A 14,159-nucleotide genomic window follows, 5' to 3' on the forward strand; every position below is an offset into this window, starting at 1 on the left:
TCCTTCAGCTGGAACACCCAGGCTTATTGGCTCGTTATTTGTGACAACAGGCATTTGTCCTGTCCTTCAGTGTGAATCCCTAATAGCAGCAGTGCACTGTTCTGCCTCTAAAACAAAGTGTGAAATCAATCATGAAGCATAATAGTAATATATTTTTATATACAGTATTTTTTTATACATCATCTTTCAAATGTAATTAACAAGATGCTACACATTAATACATTTAGCACTGCACATGCTAATGAGGCAACTAAAATAAGGACAAAAGGAATAATGCACAATACAATAAGATACAATGCACTGCCATTTGACTCTAATATCACAATGAAGCAGCAGGAGCTATAAATGTATGACAGTATTTTGTTTTCATTAGGATGGCACTGAGTGATTAAACTCTGGCATGTTTATAATAAATCTTAATCAGCTTGAAATAGCATATAAATCACCCAGGATAAGTCAGGATGATCCACACTGTGGGGCCTGGGATTCCTATGAAACACACACACACACACACACACACACACACACACACACACACACACACACACACACACACACACACACACATCCTCTCTTTTCTCGTACGCACAGACTCTGACGTGTGAGTATTCCTACTCAATGCACAACTAAGAACACATACAGTATACAGATACACACACACACACTCCTTCACACATACATTTTCTTTCTTTCACAGTCTCTCACTATTTCTGCTGTCAGCAGGATGCAGGGAGGCCTGGACTCTCTCTCTCTCTCTCTCTCTCTCTCTCTCTCTCTCTCTCGATCTCTCTCTCTTCTCTTCTGTATCTCCCCACCACTCAGATATTCATGGCCACATCTGGGACAGTTTAATGAGTTAATGCCAGTTAATTACTCACTCCGGTGCGGCTGACCGACCAAACTCTGCAGCTCTTTCCTCTTTCCCCCTTTTTTTGCTTTCTCTCTCTCTCTCTCTCTCTCTTCTCTCTTTTTTTTTTTTTTTTTTTTTTTTTTTTTTTTTTTTTTTTTTTTTTTTTTTTTTTTTTCTCTTCTGTGTATCGGCCTAGTCCGTCTCTCTCCTTCACCGCTGATTAATGGCAGAGAAAGAATAAGAGGAAGGGAAAGAGGAGCAATCAGCATCTACTGCCATCATCAACATTACTGGTGTCTGGCTGCATTAAAGCTGGGCGAGAGAAAAGGCTGGTGTGTGTGTGTGTGTGTGTGTGTGTGTGTGTGTGTGTGTGTGTGCGCGTGCGTGTGTTCTGGGCTGCCGAGACGGAAGACTGTTAAGACCACTAATTGAATAGAGATGATTCCATTATCAAGCAGTTTGTTTGAGTGAGGAAGCCAGTTAGTTATCTGCTGTGGAGAAGAGAGAGACATAGACAGCAGCAGTTTTTTTTCTTTAAAGAGAAAGAGAGGAAAAGAAAAACAATAAAGAAAAACTAAATAAGTGAGAGACAGTAGGCGAGGAAGAAAGAGAGATAGAGATGCGCACGTGTCTGTATGTAGGTGAAAGGTTTTGACATAGAGTAAAGCCAGTCTTCATTATGGGATCACCCACTGACCACAAGTTTGCCCTTGGCTCATAGAGATCTATATGTACACACACACACACACACACACACACACACACACACACACACTGAGGGAGGGAGGGAGGGAGGGAGAGAGGGGGATCTACAGTTTCATCGGAAGTCAGTGTGGAAAGTGCACCTTCTGAAATCGCTAATCGAAAGTGATTAGTGATCATCATCTTAATTGCATCTAAACAATAACAACACCTGGCATAAAAGCACCAAGCCCATACAGTTCATTCTAATCTACTGTATTCTCATCTCAGAGGCAAAAAAACAAAGACAGCTATTAAAGTTTGGATGGAATTTGCCGCTCCGCTAAACAGACGCTTTGGTATCTTGCAGTAACTCCAGTTCCTGCACGCACAAATGAAACTGTATTAAGATTTACGATAAGAAAACAAAAGATAGAGCGCAGAGGAGAGGGGATAAGACTTGTTTTGTTCTTTCTATTTTTCCTGTCTTGCAATTTGTCTGAGGGCCCCAGACCCAATAATTTATCACCTTTGGTTTTACAGCCATCGATTTCACCCCTAGTGACCTCTTGCACCCAGTGGTAGCCTTTTAGTCAGTGTGTGTGAGCGTGTCTGTACATGTATGCCTGAGTGTGTTTCAAAATTGGTGTATGAGTATAGGAAAGTGTTTATGCATTTGTGCGCAAGGTGTGTGTGTGTGTGTGTGTGTGTGTGTGTGTGTGTGTGTATGTGTTGTGCAGGTTATAGTGTGAACTGTGCGGGGCACACACTGTTTTTCCTTTCAGCACTGAAAGGTCAGTCGCAGTCTAAGAAGAATGGCCCGAGGTCAGAACAATACACCAGGAGACTCTTGCTGTGTGTGTGTGTGTGTGTGTGTGTGTGTTTCATAGGAATCCCAGGCCCCACAAATAGTTAATGAAGTGATGCATGTGCAGAATTGCCCACCCAAACTGCTCACATCTACTTGAAAATTTAAATCAGATTTATCTTCATTCCAGCAATTATATAGACCAACAGTCATATTTTTTTTGCACTTTTCCTGTCTGTTTCATCAGCTAAAGAGTGAACTATAAAATAAGTGTATTTATAGTGCATGAAAAAAGGACAAAATGGTTGATTTGCATAAAAAAAAAAGGCATCTAACCCTGATTGCATGACCACACAGTACAAATATGTATGTGATTTGTGGGTCTGTGTTTATGTGCATGTGTAAGCTGGGATGTGAGTGTGTTTCTGTACCCAGTGAGTGGTATTGGCTGAGTCATGTTTGTTTGTTGTTGCAGCAGTTGCTACTCTCAATTTACTTGGCACTGGTGGGTTTATGGTTAGGGCCTGCAGTTGACACTCTCATCTTACCACTTAGGGAAAAGGTGGTTGGGTTCGGAAAGGAGTGAGGGAAAAGGCGAGATAGTGAGAGTGGAGAGAGAAAAAGACAGGAAAGGAAAGAGGCATATAAAAATAAAGGATGGAAATAAATCAAATCAGTATTGGTGTGTTCTCACAAAAAAAGTGTCTGGTTTGGCATGAAATAGTTGCATTCATCATCTTGCCCTTTTGGGCCGTGTCTTTGTAGTTCATTTAGTTGTTTACATCATGTTTCCTCTTTCTTCTGCGCACTTCTAAAATAGTCCAGTTGACGTGCACTGATATGGGTATTTGTAAGCAGGACCTGTAAAGAAAAGCACAAGTGACTCCTCTTATCTTTAGTTTATCTGGTTGGCTATATCTGGAGTAACATCAACTGAAGAGATCTCAAGTCAGTATGTAAGTATAAATATTACAGTATTTGTGTGTGATTCCACGCATGCTTGACAACTGTTCAAATGTGTTGTATAGGGTAGTTTTGTTTCTTGTATACTGCTGCTTTAAGTAGGAGTGAGGGGGACAAAGACTAAGCAAGAAAAGATGGTGAAAAACAAAACAGACAAAGAAAGGAAATTAATGACCCCTCATATATTGTCTTCTTTGTGCTTTGAGGAGAAGAAAAGAATGGCAAGTTAAAATACAATGTTCAAGGAAAAAGAGAAGAAAACAGAAGAGGAGGAAACTGAAATAATGAATAGAGAGACCATGACCATAAATACAAGGTTGTAAATCCCACAAAACATTAACTTCATTACATGGCAATTACTAGCTGCATGTGACAAAAGAGGATATTTCACTCCTCACTATTTAGCTATCCACTCCTCAGCACGTATTTGTGTCTTCTGTTGGGGGAAGGTCAAACCATTAAACAAATTAAACAAGCAGTGTGTCACTTATGCTGTAGCCAAACTTGGACCTACAGTTGTATTCATTGGCGAAAACAGCACTGTTGTAAAATGCAAGCTACAGGCTACTATGGCAAGAAAAGGATGAACTGAACCAAAAATGTGAGTGACACATATTATTTATTTATTGTTTTTGTTTCATAATGACCTGAACTGCAAACATTTCAAATTGTGGCCACTAGGAGGGAGACAGGAAAACATTTGTTTTCATATAATGCTTCAACCCTGATGAGCTTCCTTTGACACACATCGTGATTTCTCTGAGATCGACAACTGCCGTCTACTTTTTTAATCTTATTCAGATTTTCTGTCTTAATCGCTTCACTCTCCTTCATCTTTGCTCTTTGCCTAAACTTCTCTTACTCTCTTTGTGCTAAATCAATATCATATTAGACATGCTACTTTATATTTACAAAGTGATCTAAGCACAGGGGCGTAGCCTCTGCTGCTGCCCTGTTATCTTAGCTCAGAGCCTAGCCTAGCCTAGCCTACAAGCTTATCCTCGAGTCACCCACAGCTCACCCAACCTCGCTAACAGTATCACGATGGTTTATGTTAACTGTTTCACCTTTGCAGAAAGCTGTCCTTCCTAGAGAGACATGATTGTCAGTTAAAACAGCTCGTCTCTGCTAACATTACCTCAGATGTTCCCTGCACTTTAGAGCCTCAGTCACAGGCTTGACAGCAGGCCTGTTTGTGATACTAGCATAGTATCATCTGCAGATTGTGTGGCCTGGTCTGCAGTCAACCCTTCTGACTGCAAACCAGCTTTCAACCGTTGCTTTGGTTGTCCCGTTTGCCTGGATGCCTCCCCTACATCTGCCGACAGGTTAAAAAATGGAAGCTAGTAAAGGGACTCCATTACCAGCAATGTTAGATTAGCATCACCAGCCACTGTTAACTGTCTACCCGAGGCAAGAGCTTCCGACATAGAGGCTAATCGGAGGGTGTTGCCGTTACGCAGGGCGAATCAGGGAACCCAGACACCCACCACCACTAGCTTTAGCATCATCACAATCCATGTGAGCACCAGTAACATAAGCATGATGCCATCAGAGATCACAATAGAAAGCCTATCCAGGGTGTTTGCGTTTGAAAGATAAATTGGCATCTATTACTTGTCCCTGGTCCCCAATGATGAGATACAGAATGCTTACTTCACTGAGCCCCAGGCTGCCTCATTATTGCAGTGAGCAGAAATTGGTTTTGTTGCTGGCATTCTTTCTGAGGGCCGCCCCAACCTGCTTAAAGTGGATGGCCTTTACTCAAGCGCCGCTATTCTATCTCTGAATATAGGTGTCTGTGTCAAGTTTGACATAAACTAGACTTGGCAGGTCGCAGGTGATTAGAGAGCTGGCTAAGTCCTGGAACCGCTCTCCCCCTGGCCGTCAGTGCCTCATTCCAGATGTTTTGGATCTTCGTCCTCCAGGAGATTCATTCTCTACTCCTGTCTGTCTCCCTTGCGTGCATGTTGTCCTTGTCTCTCTCTTCCTCTGGGTGCTTGTTTCCTTTCTCCTATCTGTGTGAATGGTGTGGTTGAGCTTTCCCTTTTGTGTGTGTGTGTGTGTGTGTGTGTATGGTCTGTCCTCTTCCCAGCTCTCCATAGTGGAGAGGAGGTCATGTGGCTCATGCCCTATCTGTTTGGTGGCACCCATAGAATGTAAAAATTAATGGACAGAGCTTTTGAGCCTGAAAGCTGAAGCCAAATGCGGAAGTGCCATAATGCTGCATTCAATCGAATTTCCAGCAGGGTTGCAAAAAGAAGTCAGCTTGTATATGAAAATGAACCAACTTCTCACTTGATTTATTACTTCAGTAAATATTTTCATATTGACTTTATGATCTCAATCGCTAGTTTTAAGTCTTCTTCCATATGGCATGATGTTTATTAAGTAAATTATGGTTCCATTTATTTTAAAATAGAAGATAAAGCAAGGGATGCTTTAGGGGCATGGCTACATGGCAACCTGTCAATCATGGTAGAGGCTTAGCAAAGCTAAACACGGCAAATAGCTGTGAACTTTTTTTGGGGTGCTGTCGATGTTTTCATCTTAAACTTTAACCCTCTCACTGTGTATTTTCACTTCATCAAAGTTGATTGGAACATTTTGGTCATCTAAAAATGTCTTGGTCAGTGTTCGGATACACCTTGCCAACCAAGCTAGCTAGCTAGAGTTAGCTGGTAACCTTAGAGAAAGTTTCCCAATTTTCTGTCTACTGTCGTACATGAAGTTGAATGGTACCAGCGACAACATTCCCTCTTTAGCGTTTAGCTTAGCACAGCGCCATTGCAACCATAGACAACAGTGGCTTAGCCGCGTCTCACCTGCTCATCGTCACGTCCATTTTCTAAAAACAAAGATGGCAACGGCCAAATTGCCAAACTCGAGGCTTCAAAACCATATTCCACAAAGGAATGGGTGATGTCACTCCTGCGATGTCCATTATTTTTTACAGTCTACGGAAGTTGCTTGACCTCCTCCCGGATCCATGCTCTTCATTTTTGCTTACAATCTTTCTATCATTTTGTTACTCTGATTGTCCATGCTGTTATGCTGCTAACAGAATAGATTGTTGGCAAGCTGTTAGCTGGAGTAGAGTGGCCCAGGAATGACCTCTCTCTGATATTTATTAAAGATAAGCAGGGAGTGTCGGGATAAGACAGGAGTGAGCATTCAGATCTGATACACTTGTTATTCTGTTTACCTGTTAATGCTATAACTCAATGATAAACACAAGTTGTACAATAGCTGCTCAAACAGTGACATGGAGAAGTGGCCCTTCACTGCTCTTTGATGGTGAAACCCACACTTTGATGTGTCGTGCTGTAAATGTTGTGTGCAGGTGGAGCAAGCTACATTTCAACAGAAAAGCCAAAGCAATGTACACCCTGCCTTTTCTAATTCAGCTATCAAGCATGGATTAACATTTGTGTGTAGGACTTAACTTACCTCATTCTGCATTAGGCCTGATTTGTGGTCTCATTATATGAAATCTGCTGCACAGCAACAGAATTCCATTGGCAGGTTTAAATAATATGTTTTTGCTTAATAATAATTGCAAAATAATGACTAGAGAGTTTGTTTTCCATTCTTTTATACAACAATGTTAAAGAAATTTTATGTAAACCCAGTGGTGAAATGTAAATAAGGTAAATGTAATAACATTTACTCTAGTACTTATTTGGTTAAAGTATAATTTTGGAACTTGTCCTTTACTTTAGTATTTCCAGCCGTATGTTAAGTAATTACATTTAGCACCACCTTTACCAGCTGCAACAACTGAGTGATGTACACAATAATGCATCAATAATTATAATCTAACAATACGATTCCACATAATGCTTTTGTGGTACTATGTATATTTTTATGCTATATTCTTGTACTTTTACTTAAGTAATATATATATGTGTACTGTATTAACCCATGTTGCTTCAGTCAAACAGAAATGCATGAGATGGGCACATTATTTGAGAAATGCTTTTCACTTCTTCAAAAAAGTGATGACATGTGGCTGGGTTAGCTCAGTTGGTAGAGTGGGCGCACATGTATAGAGGATTATTGCTTGACGCAGAAGGTCCAGGGTTAGAGTCCGACCTGTGACAATTTCCTGCATGTCTTACCCCTTTCTCTCCCCTTTTCATATCTAGCTGTCCTAGCCATTAAAGGTGGAAATGCCCAAAAATAATCTAAAATAAATAAATAAAAGTGATCACATTAATTTACTAAAGTAGGCCTACTGTAAATACCTAACAGCAAACGTTACTCGTTACATTACTTTCCCTTACTCAGACCAGCTCACTCACACATCAAATTCAATATAAGGTGTAAGACTAAAGATTGAGATGTTCGCCTTCGAGATATTAACGGACCATCAACAGCTAGTTTGGCCTTGGAAACTACATACAGCACTCCAGAAACCCTGTTGCCGCAGTGCTTACAAACCCTCTGATGTCTGAATGTAGCTAGCTATCCAGCTAACAATATGCTAAATAAAAGTGGCTAGCCGCTAGCCAGCACCAGCTAATGCACCTCGGATGCCATAGATATAATGTAAGTTGGTATGCCTTCCACGTTCAGTATGTCACAAATGTGTAGAACATTTGATTTTAATGAACAGAACTGACCAAACATTTGGAATATTCTGAAAGTGAGTTGCAGCAACCTTTTGGAGCAATTAACATCTCAGCTGTCTCTCTAACACGTCCGCTTCTCTTTATCCACATGTCAGCTTCTGTAATAGATTCAGTATAAGGGAGTCGTCAAGCAATTATAGCGTTTGCCTGGATTCACCTCATCACTGTATTTTCTCAAAACAGGCAGTGTCCAACATGAACATTCTGTGGATCATTTGTATCTCCAACATGTTTTGTAGCATTCACAACAACCACTAACATTTATCACTTTAGATTTTTTAATAAAATTAAATCGCAGATTCATATAGCTGAACATTTTTTATTTCTTTTGGCTAACACATTGCTTCACCCTAAAATATATCCTCCAATCTCTGTAATAAACTCTGTAGCGCTCAGCTACACAAACACTTTTGAACGATTGCAATTGGGTTCAGGACAAAGGGTCATGTTAGACATAAACAAAACCTGTTAAGAGGTAATGTCAGGTCTTTTGTATGATTAATAAGAAAAGCACAGCTACCGGTGCCTACGAAAGCTGGCGGAAGGCATGTGGAATCCCCACTGTATGTAGGTTAAACAATACACTGTCAAATACTGAGACGAGATAATTATAGCTGTGAGACAGTGTGAACTCAGGGCACACAGAGAGAGAACCTCTTATTAAGAGCTGTGTAATTAGGTGTCAAACAGCCGTGATGTGTGAATGCTGTCTTATCTGTCAACTCTGGTGCTTCTTAAAAGAATAGGGGAATTACATTTTTGGAAGACAAATCATTTAGAAACCACCACTGTTTAGCTTAAACTAAGCCTTTATGCCAACGACCGTATGAAAGCTAACAGTGGTTTATGCTGCTCAGTACTGTATCACAATCTTGTTGGCCTTCAAGTTTTCTACTGTGCATCATCATTCAACATAAAGTATTTCTGACATCAACATTGTCAAAAGTAATCCGCTAATCAATCACTTAATTCATTATTTTGGTGAATAATTGATCACATTTCACAACACAGTTCTTCTCTGATGTTTTTTGAAACATGACGTTGGGAAAACCCGCGGGCACTAATATATACATTGCTTTAATCAGGCTTTTGATCTTCAGTACAATTCTGCGATAAGTCAATTAAAACTAGGCCTGCCAAAAATGAATTATGCAATAAGTTTATTAAAACATTTATCAGCTAGGCTTATTATAAATGGATGACTTCCAGTGGAAGACAGGCAGATGAGATGAACAAGTCATCAGATTGGCTTCTTCTCCATCTCTCTTATTCAACTTGGTTGTTTACCATTTTGCATGTAGATTGTTTTTGATTATGGAGTCCCATATAATCTGCTGGTTTTTGTCTTATTAAACTGCATCCAGTTCAATCGGTGAGTACGCTGTGGTGTGTGGTTTCTGTCATGATGAAATGGCAGCCAGAGATTTGGAAGTCATCCTGTCCTTCATCGTCTGCTTTTATCTCCATTTTTTGTGTCTGTGTGTGTCTGTGTGTGTGTGTGTGTGTGTTTACTTATCAGTTACCGACAAATCCAGATTTGGCCCTAGCACTGTAAGGCTTGGTACTGTCCTTGGGGCATGTAGGGTGACAGGGAGCACGCAAATGCCCCCCTGCCTTGAGGAATTGTCAGTGAAAATGCTTCCACCAAATCAATCTCTCATGCGCCTCATGAGACATGGGTTTGGGTGTAAGAATAAACACGGGGGAAGAAATAACTAACACTACAAAGCTTTGGCTGGGCTTTGGTGCATGTTGGGCAATTGTGAGTTGAACTGAAAGTATTGCCAACCAAAAATAATAATGAAACATGGTGACAGATCCTTGACTCCTTTTAAATTGGTTTTGAAATAGACACTATCCCGAAGGATTAGGTCACAAACTTTTTTTTTTATATCTCTCATGATGAACCATTTAGCTTTACTTCATGTTCTTTCTGTATCTTCAGTTTTTTGTGTCTTTTTGGTGAGATAAGGCAATATTTCCGGACTAATTTTAAAATAAAAAAGTTGTGACAAACAATGCAGTCCTAAATGTTCAAGGTACAACAGAAATCTTGCTGTTACTTAATTAGAAGGTTCAAGTGAAGACCAAAAAACAAGGGAGGGAGACAATGTAGAGACAATTATTTTGTAAGTGTTTTTTTCTGTCTCTGTTTATGTGATTCTTCAGGGCATTTTGGAACCTGTTGACACAGATTATTCAGGTGGAGGCCTGAGGGGCTGGCTGAGGGCGCTAAGCTGGGCCAGTGTGCACATCTCAGCGCTTCTCTGGAATGGCTGCCAGCTCCGTCTGCTCGGCTGTGATAATGGAGCCTCCATTCCCCTCTCTGTGTTGTGTGGAAATGTTTCCATTAGCCTCTGACAAGAAAAGGCCTCTCTGCAATTTAGTCCATCTTTTATGTCCATCTTGTTTCTTCCAGCATGCAGATTTTATGTCTCCCTCCCTCTCTTTCCTCTCTGCGTCTTGCTTGCTAGTTTGCTGCCTGCTACACCCCTCAAGCGCTGCTGGAATGCTGGGGTGAGATAAAGAAAAGGCCCTGCTCAGAGTAGGTTCGAGTGTTTTGCCTTTTTATATCAATGACCTTTTTTTGTGGGTTGTAAACACAAGGGATAAACTGCGGTTTGACAGAGGCTATTCCAATTCCCGGCCTCTCTCACTTGCCGTTTAAAAACATGCACTTTGACGGATGAGTTTAGTATGACAGAATCATAACACATTGCCGTTTGAACGGTATCCTTGTTTTCCAAATGCACTCACATCCATTGACACAGGCACATCTGGAAATTGTGATGTGACCTTTATTTGCATTACTAAGCTCATCAAATTTGAACAATAATTCACACATCCAGCTGAAACTAATGTGAAATAGTTTGGCAAGCGCCTGAAATGAGTGTAATGCAAATCTCATGTCTTTTTGTAGCACAAATAGGAACGGCAGCCAAAAGACTAACAGCTAGGCAATAATTCAGTCAGATGTGGAATACTCTTACAGCAGAGGAGAGAGACAGGGAGAGATGGAGAGGGAGAAAGATAGAGAGAGTTAGAGAGAGGCCATACAAAGGCCTGGCACAGGAATCTGGACCGGTTAGCAACTACGAGACAAATTGCCTTCCTCTGTGACTCTGTGAATTAAGTTGCTTACAGTGGATGGCTTCCTGAACCCTCTGTCAGTCTTGAAGAACCAGTGGAAATACTGTATATGATTGTTGAACTCTAATGTCATAGCATATGAGATTGAGATTATACGTATGGTTTGGTGGCAAGGATGCTTGGAACTATGGCTTGGGGACTTTTTAATAGAGCACAAGAAGTGCTGGAAACGTGGTTCTGTGTTTTGGCAAAGAAGCTTTGAGTTGATTCCCATATGAGAAGATTGCTAAGCTTTACTTTCAGCCAACCAGGTTTCCATCTGCATACCGCTCGAACGTTGTGTTCACACCTGGAGTCCTTCCTGTAGTTTCTAATAAACTGATGTCATGTAGGGGCATTTACACACGGTCGTTGCTTTATTGTGATAACAGAGCACCCTTCTGTGACCATGCTGCACACAAAATCTGTCCCACTGAGCATGAGATGCGTTTTCATACTCACTGTGTTGTAACCATTTGTATGCATTATCATATAGGCTAAATACACATATAAATAAATAAATACATAAAGCTGCTAACCCCAAATTCCAAAGGTTTCTCCCTTTTAACTGCTAATGCTTTGAAAACTCAATACAGTTTGCAGTTGTGTCAAAATATTAGCAGTGGGGCGTCCAGATAGCTCAGTTGGTAGAGCGGGCGCCCATGTATAGAGGATTACTCTACTCGAGGCAGCGGTTGCGGGTTCGACTCCGACCTGCGGTCCTTTGCTGCATGTCATCCCCCCCTCTCTCTCCCCCTTTCACGTCTTCAGCTGTCCTGTCAATTAAAGGCCTAAAATGCCCCAAAAATATAATCTAAAAAAAAAAAAAAAAAAAAATATTAGCAGTGAGCTGTTTAAAATTAAAATAAGCATTAAATGTAGAGAAATCCTAATTAAATCTGCATTAAAAGTTAGTCTGAACATACAATGTTCTTAAAGTGATGGTTCGGAGTAATTTCACCTTAGGATCCTTTGCACCATGACCTCGAGCCAAACACCCCACCAGAAGCTTTTTTCACCTGGGTCTAACATTGGGAGAGTTAGCGTAGAGTAGCGCTATCAGCTGAATAGCTTAGCGCAGAGGCTAATGGACCCACGTTTGTATCTCGTAAATGACCCCAGTAATAATGCCCGAAATGATACCAAACTTCTACACTAGTACAAATAGGTTATGTACTCATAAAACGATGAATTGGAAAGTTTGTAAGTACACCAGAAGTTTATGAACACTTACCTGCTCTCTTCTGTTCTCTGTTGTTGTTGCTGCTGCTGCTGCTACCTGCAGTTAGACGAGTGCTTAGGGCCGTCTACAAATTACTACACCGAAAGGAGATACAACAAAAATATTTATTAATTTAATGATTAAATAAGGTAATGTCTCCAAACTTACCTCAATTATTAATTGTCTCCTGCTAGTTATACTACAGCACCTACTTAAAAAAAAGTTAAATAAAAAAATATTTTTGTTGCATCTCTTTTCGGTGTTGTAATTTGTAGATGTCCCTAAGCACTCGTCTTACAGCAGCAACAACAACAGCAGAGAGCAGAAGCCAGCAGGCAAGTGTTATTTACATAAACTTCTGGTGTACTTACAAACTTTCCAATCCATCGTTTTTATGAGTGCGACGTTTGGTATAATTTCGGGCATTATTAGTGGGGTCATTTACGAGATACAAATGTGGGTCCATTAGCCCCTGTGCTAAGCTATTCAGCTGATAACGCTACTCTACGCTAACACTCCCAGTGTTAGACCCAGGCGAAAAAAGCTTCTGGGGGGGTGTTTGGCTCGAGGTCATGGTGCACAGGACCCTAGGGTGAAATTACTCCGAACCATCACTTTAATTTGTTGACATCCTTTGATCACTTCAATCAGGACAGCGGATAACTACGAATACTACTAAATACTATTTCTACTACAAATAATAATGTCTTTTACAATGCTCATAATATTGTGTGGTGGTGGTGGCTAAAATGAAAATAATATTAGCTTTAAGCAGGCTATGATTCATTAGTACAATGGATCTTCATTATCATCTGTGACTAAACTGTACAGCAGTAAGTAATTGACAATTCATGAATTCCTAATGCAACATGCAGCCTGTAGCAAGCAGTGGAAGGATGTGAGCCACAGTACTGTCCTACCTCATGTGACAAACAGTAAATACTCAAAACTACTGATAGGCCCTAATGTAACAAGTATGCACCTGTAATAAAACGAGCCCCCAATGGGAGGCCTGTTTATTCAATTAGGGTCTCTGCTGGAAGATTTAAAAGAACAGCCACTCAGCCTCAGCGGACAAATAAACATCTGCAATGATGAATTTAAGATGCTGTTGAACATTTTAAGGTTCTTCACAAAACCAATCAAGAATCGGTTCTGGTGGTATGGCATGGTAGGTAGAAGCAGTATATTCAAATGTATGTGTATATGTATGCATGCGTGTGTGTCTGTATGTATCTAGACCTAACAGCAGGAAGCATCGGGTGATTGACAGGCTTCTCCCATTTCCCTTGAGGGCAAGGTTGCATGTACTGTTTCATCAGGTGACTGCAGCAGTGAGACTGAGGAGCATATAAAATCCATTAACCCTTGCTGTTATTATTTATCAACCCTCTGAAATCCCAAACGAAGGTCATATATCTACACATGCAGCCAGCATGTCATATGCACCGTATCTCTCTGTATCACTAATGTTTGTGCATCATCCCTCATCAAAGGGAGTGTGATATTAATGTGGCTCAGAGCGTGTGATAAAATATGCGGGAATGTGACAAACATAAAAGCTACCCCTGATTGTTGTGGTGCATTAAAACTGCTTTCAACATAGGAAGTGAGCTCGGGAATATCAGTTTACATGACTTTGAACTAATAAATAGTCTCTGGGATAACCTTAGTGAAGAGATGAATTTTCAACACTCAGATTTAAGTAATATTCTGATTTACTGCTCGACCACAAATGCACTTCTGTTGGGACTGTCGCAGGAAACTGTCCTTAACATTTGAAACCGGTCGCTTACTGGCCATTTGTCATTGAAAACCAGAGTGTGTGAGTATTGTTCAAAGTTATCACGCCAGGGAACAGATGTGCTGCCT

The sequence above is a fragment of the Perca fluviatilis genome, chromosome 7 (genome assembly GCF_010015445.1).
Source record: "Perca fluviatilis chromosome 7, GENO_Pfluv_1.0, whole genome shotgun sequence".
Lineage (NCBI taxonomy): Eukaryota > Metazoa > Chordata > Actinopteri > Perciformes > Percidae > Perca > Perca fluviatilis.